Below are 7,231 nucleotides of genomic sequence, written 5' to 3'. Positions count from 1 at the left end.
TTGGTCCACCTTCCTCTGTCTCACATCCATGCTGGGATCAGGTAGGCTGTCCCAGGCATTCCCCTGCTTCTGAACATGGCTTGCATTAAAACTGCTGAAGACAGAGCTGGCCGGAGCCCCAGTGCATTGTAGTGCCCATGCACTTTCAGCAGGGAGAGCATGAAAGGAGCTTGGAGCAGCTGGAGGAGCTGCAGGCAGGGAGACAAGGAGTTCCCTGAAGAGCTCCAGGCATCGACAGAGCAGACCACTGTCCCAGCATAGCCTTGTCTGCAGCAGAGGCCAGGAGCAGGAGCAAGAGTCCCTGGGAAGGTGCAGTGATCAGAAATTGGGAATGAGCCTTCTATTTCTATTTTGTTTCTCTGATTACTTAATATTTTTCCTATTAAAAATGTTGACTTAATTCCAGAAGGAAGCATGAAGCTAATGTTCCAAATTTGTATTGATTTGGCTTTCTTGATTTAAATAAAACAAAGGCTTTTTGGGGAGGTGGTCTGATCTGGGCGATGCTTTCTGAGTACCCCACAATAGCAGAATTGTTCCAGCTCAGCAGGGAAGAGGCTTGGGCTGTCCTTGAGCTATGGGGGTGGCAGCTGTAGAGAGGGAAGAGCTTTTTGTGGGGAGGGTGCTGTTGAGCATTTCCTCAACCCTTATTTATGCATCCTTTGTGGATCTGAAACAGTAACAGAGGTAGGATAGCTTTGGCCATCTGAGCTTGATGATGTGGCAGAGATGCCTTCCATGGGCTGACAGAAATTAATCACAGTGTCTAAAACTGAAGGGGCTTTTAACAAAAGAGACTTGTTACATGCGGGGAGATGAGATACTTCTATTCCCTTCAGGTGTAGTTCATGAGCTTGAGTCCTGCACCCTGTTCTTTGTATAGCAGTGGGCAGCTTGAATCCACCTCACCATCATGTCAGCCCTCTTCCTCTTCCCTTGGCTACACAGGAGGCATTGAACATGACCCAGAGTGGCTTATGTTGCAGAGTTAAAATTTGCAGTGAGCAAAGCTGTGGTGGTTAAATGGTATTTCTTTCTCCATCTCTCCCAGTGCTGCCTCTTGGTGCTGTAGGTGCTCTTCCTCACTCTGGGGTGTGCTTCTGTCTTTGAAGGTTCCGTCTTGTATCTTCTTTATCCAACCTGACTCCTTCTGCCTGACCAGGTTACCTGTTTCTCACAAAGCACTTGGGAGACAGAGAGGGTTTATAAGGATTGCAAGTCTTTTCCTCAGTTAAATTAGGCTTCCTGGGACACAACACATGAAAAGCCACCAGCAGAATGCATGCAGCAGCATGTCCCTGCTGCTCTGGCTTCTCAGAAGTGGGAATGGCTTTGCTGCAGCATTTACTTAGTAGGACTTGATGTACTCTGACATATGCAGTGGTGACAAACTGGTCGTCCCTTTTTCCATGCCTGGGGACACAGTGTGTTGGCAAGATGGAAGGGTGCTCAGAAAACAAGTTTCACAGTACTGATGCAGTTTTGCAGAGTTGGATCTCCTTGTAACAAACTGGTTGTAAGCGGAAATTTATAATGCTGTATCCCAAAGGTGCCCTTTAAAGCACCAGCTATTTTAACACTGGGAAATGACATGCATCTCAAGAGGTTTGAAGTGTTTTTTTAGCAATCACTTCATTAAAGATTTTAGGAGATGGAAGTCCTTGTAATAGCAGTCATTCAAAGTTTGAATCAAACCCATGTTACTGTCACTTGGACAGAAGTAGTTTTGCAGATGCTGTTCCAGCTGCAAGTAGTATATTTACAGCTCAAATTTAGGGAAGCCAAACATTGAAGTAATGGCAGTGGGAATTCCAGGCAGGTAACTTGTAGGAAAACTCTGGTAGAGGTCTTGTTAAACTTTCTACTACTTGTATTTTTTCATGGGAGTGATAGATGGGAGCTAGTTTTGTGGAGGAATGGGAAATGGGAGTAGCCAAAACCAGCAAAACTTAAGTGGAGGGAGGTGGGAAGCCAAAACAGGGCTTTTGGGGCTATGCCACTTATATATGATAGTTGACTTGAAAGCCATAAAGGAAGTACAATGCAAAGGTCGAATGACTCTTCAAAAAACAAGGTCACATAGCATTTATGTTTTCTGCTGGAAAGCAGCCTCTTCTCTGTGCTCCTGTAAATCATCTACCATTAACAGGGGAAATAAGTCTATGAATACACATAAAAGCACAACCACTTTTCAGAAGAACTGGTATGAGCTCCTGCTCACGTGTGCAGTGTGTGATACTCAGTCACTGACAGGCTCACTGACACTCCCTTCTGGCATACTAATCCTGGTCCTCACCATGAATGCTGCCATCTGAGGGGAAGATTCTCCACAAAAACAATAGACAGACAGATAGGCATTTGGTATGATTTTCACCAAGAAATCAAGCAGGAGGGTGTAAAATGAAATAGTGGACAAGCTGAACAGTGGCTCTTGGGCTGATTTTCTGGGAGGCAGCTTCTTCAACCTGTTGCACATATCTCTCCAGTAAATGTGGCAGTAACTGTAAAGTAAGAATAACCCAAGAAACTCAAAGATGAAGAGAAAAGAGAACACAAGAAAAGCTGCTTCAGGGTACAGACTGATGAGCTAAGAGGATTTCTATTGTCATAAAGTAGTTTTTCCCATAAAAGAGCAGGTAAGAGCACATTGTTCAGAAAATGGTGGAACTGTATTATTTTGAATCAAGAACTTCTCCTTGTAGCTGGTCATCTGCTTAGTGAGAAGTGGCTTCATAGATACCATGGGGAATTCTTTTCCCTAGTCAAGAGGTTAAGCTGTGAGAGTGCAATTGAATTTCCTTTCACTTGCCAAACTAAGTCCTGAAGCACTGAAGAGGTATTTTGCTCAGGTTTTGTTGGATTTCTCCAGTTCCAGCCACTCCAATGCCATCACCTCCCTGCCAGACTTCAGGAAGCGATTTCTGATTTTTTTTCAGAAGTGAAGCAAATCAGAATTGCCAAACCCACCTGAAATCAGTGCAGCCAAAGGTAACTGCTTCGCAAACCTTGCTCTCAGTGCACAAGTCTTCATGGGTTAACTGTTACATATTGTTCATAAAATGCACTTTTGTCAGAAAATATTTATGTTAGCAGCTGTACCGGCAAGGTTACTACCAAAATATCCTTCTGTGCTTTGGGGTTTGGTTGTTGGTTTATTTGTTTTGTTCTTGTTTAGTTTTTTTTTAATCCTCATCCTGTTCTAAATAGGGGAATGATTCATTCCTCTCTTTCTGTTTAATTTCACTTCAGCCTACTGTTTTCTGTTTCAGATGAAAGGAAAGATAGTTTGTTCATAAGGAAAATATGACTGCATAAGCTTGGCACCCAGAAGACAGAACTAGACCTGTTTGTATCTTAGAATCGTAGAATTGTAGAATGGTTTGGGTTGGAAGGGACCCTAAAGATCATCTAATCCCAACCTTCCTGCCATAATCATGGACATTTTCCACTAGACCAGGTTGCTCCAAGCCCCATCCAACCTGGCTTGGAACAATTCCAGGAATGGGGCATCCACAGCTTCTCTGGGCAATGTGTCCCAGTGCCTCACCATCCCCACAGGGAAGAATTTCTTCCCAATATGTAATCTACACCTGCCTTCCATCAGTTTGAAGCCACTCCCCTTTGTCCTGTCACTGCGTGCCCTTGTCCAAAGTTTGCCTCCAGCTCTCTTGTAGCCCTTTTAGATACTGGATTCTGAGTAAGGCTGGCATATAATGGTTGAAAGAGCAAAACCAATGAAGTCACCACAACATGAACTACCTTGAAATTACCTATAGCTGAACTGACTTGCCCTATAGGCCCCTGATCTTATAGCCTGTGGCAGTGGTTATCTTATAGCAGGTACAAATGGATGGAAATGGCAACAAGGAAAAATAATTTGATATAGCAGCCACTGAACACAGTTTGAGACCCCAGGGCTTTACTTTCAAGAAAAAAGTTGTCTTCCTTGCTAGAATAGTGTGCAAACATTTCTTGATCATTTTCCTTTCTTAAATTACTGAGGGAATTACCAGTGTGGTGAAAAGGGTGAGGGTTTCTATAGGTTAACACACAGGATCAGAGCCTCAACCAAACTCAGCCACTGTAAGAAAGGAGATTTTTTTCTAGCCATGACACATAATTTAATTTACAGTTCTGCGCAGAAAGGGTGATCAGTGGTAAATTCCCAAATCCAGCATCCCGAGACACAAAAAAGCAGGCCTACTTATACAGTTAAAATCTTAAACTATTACCATATCTTACTGAAGTCACTACTTGGCTTAGTTGTTATTGGCTCATCCTTTCTCTGCTTTGAATTAAAGCCATAGTGTCTCAAGAAATCACAATGCATGCTCAGTGAGTGGTGGTCTTTTTGTGGGCAGGGGGGCCTGAGCTGGGGTGTGTTTTTACTATTATAAGGAGCAAAAGTTCATCACTAGGGCAAGTTCTCACCACAGAACAGGTCAAAACAGGTTTTCTTCTAGCTCATCATTACACATCCCAGACAAGAAGGATTTTATCTTTGTTTTCCCCCTTCATGAACTTAGGCCATCAATTTCCTGTCTTCCACATTCCCATGGTTATTGCTTCCACTGCTTAACCACTTGATCTTGTTATTTGGAACTTCGCTCCTGTTATTCATCAAGGTGGGAACCAGGACGGAGGCACTTGTGTGGAACCCCTCTGGAGGCTGAGGGTCTGGTTGCGTTGGTCCCTGAAGCTTAGTCCATATTTAGATGATGTAAAATTATGTCCATTCCTATTCAATTCATGACAGTGATTGATTTATGGCCCTGTTAAAAAGCCAAGATAATTTGAACAAACACAAGCTGTAGTGAGCTAGAGTGGAAATGAACTGGAGCCACAGACCAACTGGAGAGGGAAACAAACTGGAGCTGCAAATAAGCTGGAGCCAAAATGAAGCTGAGAAAGATTAAACCCAACTGGAGCCTAAAATGTGCTGGAAGCAAGAACAAACCAGACCCATCCACGAGCTGGACCTGAGACAGACTGGGGACAGAAACAAATAACTTGAAGCTCCAAGTGGGCTGGAGCCACAAACAAGCTGGAGCCACCAAGTCCCCGCAGCATCTCCGGGCAGGCTGAGCCAGGAGCGGGGCCGTGCAGAGGGCAGGCAGCAGCAGCATCGCCCTCGGTGCAGGCAGCCCGGCTTCTTCTTGGGGCATCCACACCCCACGCGGGGCTCTCGGGCACAAGTGGCTCCCGCTGTGGTGGATTCCAGCTCTCCCCATTTCCATCAGAGCCAGCGCCGGGCCGAGGGGTTTGTCCCGCCGGCAGCGGCTCCGGAAAAGAGCTGCAGAGAAGAAACCAGGTGGGAGCAGGGGGGCCTGTAGCAGGAGGGGTCACCGGCCGCCCCGGGAGACCTCCATCCCCGCCGAGTCCCCATCCCCGCCAGGGGGACATGGCTGGGAGCCAAGGCCGGGAGCCGCCGGCGTGGTGGAGCTGGGACTGATCCCGCGATGGAAAGCGGAGCATGGCTGGGGACTCCCAGCCCCAGCGGCTGAGCTACAGCTGTTCCCCAGGCCAAGAACCCGAGGCCGGTGCCCAAACCCCCGGGAAAGCCCCGGGCGCGGCGGGGAGGGAGCGAAGCGCCGGCCCCGCACGGTGCCGCCGCCCGGCGGGCGCGGAGCGGCACCGCAGCCCACGGTACCGGCACCGGCGTGGCCATCGCGGTGTCCCTGCACAAGGCGGAGGCTCGGGGGAGGACACGGCCGGGTCAAGGGCAGCCACAAGCCGTGCAGAAGGCAGGGGCTGCCGTGGCACCCGCCAGCAAGGAGGACCCCGAGCAAGGTAGAGTCCCCGCTCTGGGAAGGTGCAGGGGAGGTGCATTCCAAGAGGGTCCTGTGGTAGCACAACAACATAGCAGGGGGCTGTGGCTCCCAGCATGCCAGATCTGGAGATCAGCTGGAGGAACTGCTCTGAGCCATGTGCAGCAAGGTTGCATGAGCCTGAGGCTGGCCATCTCCTCCTGGGTGGTGGCACCAGGGGTACAACTGGCAGGCTACACCATGGCTGGGATGGACACCACAGCTGGGATATGGACAACATAGCCTGGATATGGACACTGTAGTTGGAATATGGACACCACAGTTGGGATATGGTGTCCCTATACACGCCCTGTGCACAGCAGCAAGACCCCCACTCCTCCCCACCTCCAGCCCTCAACCTGTGAATGACCAGCCACAGCCATAAAGAATTTGTCAAAAACCAGCTTTGCCACTGAAGCCACTTGAGGCAGAAAAAAAGTATTCCGTGGCTGGAAAGGTCTCATGGAAGAACCTCTCCCTCCATGTCCCCACAAGACAAGCACCCTTCCATGCTTGCCCTGGCCGTGCCCCCCTGAGCCATGACCCCCCATGCCATCCCAAGCCATATCCACCCCCATGTACCCCCCAACCATGTCCACCCCATGCCCAGAGACAAGCGTCACCACCCCCATTTGGACCCTGGCCTTTCCCCCCAAAACTGTTCTGTGCCCCCACTTTGAGCCACACCTCCCTGTGCTGTAGGAGTACCAGGGTGGTCACATCAAGAGCCTCCCCGCCAACTCATATCTTATTTAAAGTAGTTCTGCTCTAAGCCAGTTAAGGTTTACGTTGGGCGACAGGAGGGGCTTCACCCCAACCCTGGACCCAGGGGTTGGGCACTGTGAGCTGGGCAGCATGGAAGTGTTCGCTGGGCTGGGGACTGTCTTTTGTGTTTTGTTTATTGCTGTGATTGTTTTTTCAAACACTCTGTTAATACAACTCCGGGAGGGGGAAAAACCCCGGCTCCTGACCTGGGACTGCGGAGGGTGGGCATTCCCCGATCTGGGGCTGCGTCGGGGGGCCGGGCTGGGCGAGCGGAGCTTCCCTGGGTGCTGGGGGCTCCTCCAGGGGCAGGGCGGCTGTGACAGGGGCAAGCGTGCGCCCCCGACCGCTGTCCCTGCTTGGGGGGGCGGCAGGAGAGGGGCCCGCGGGTGTGCCCCAGGCAGGCGGCACGCCGGGGACTCAGAGCTCTGCCCCGCTCCCGGTGCCCCCTAGGCCACTGGAACACCACGGGGAGGAGGACATCGGACAGGGGCTGTGGGTCACGGCTATGCCTGGGGCAAGAGCAGGGATGGGTCGGGAGGGGACACCAGGGGCTGTCACAGCCGGGACAGCGCTGCTCGACAATACTGCCGCCGGCCATACTGTGCGTCCCCCTACCCCACCCACCGGCCGCTACCCACCAATCAGCTCTCGCTGCCCCC

This window comes from Manacus candei, unplaced genomic scaffold, assembly GCF_025592945.1.
Source record: "Manacus candei isolate 608988 ecotype Guabito, Panama unplaced genomic scaffold, ASM2559294v1 h1tg000028l, whole genome shotgun sequence".
In the NCBI taxonomy this organism is placed as follows: domain Eukaryota; kingdom Metazoa; phylum Chordata; class Aves; order Passeriformes; family Pipridae; genus Manacus; species Manacus candei.
The sequence above is the reverse complement of the archived record's forward strand: the minus strand, read 5'-3'. Positions refer to the sequence as shown.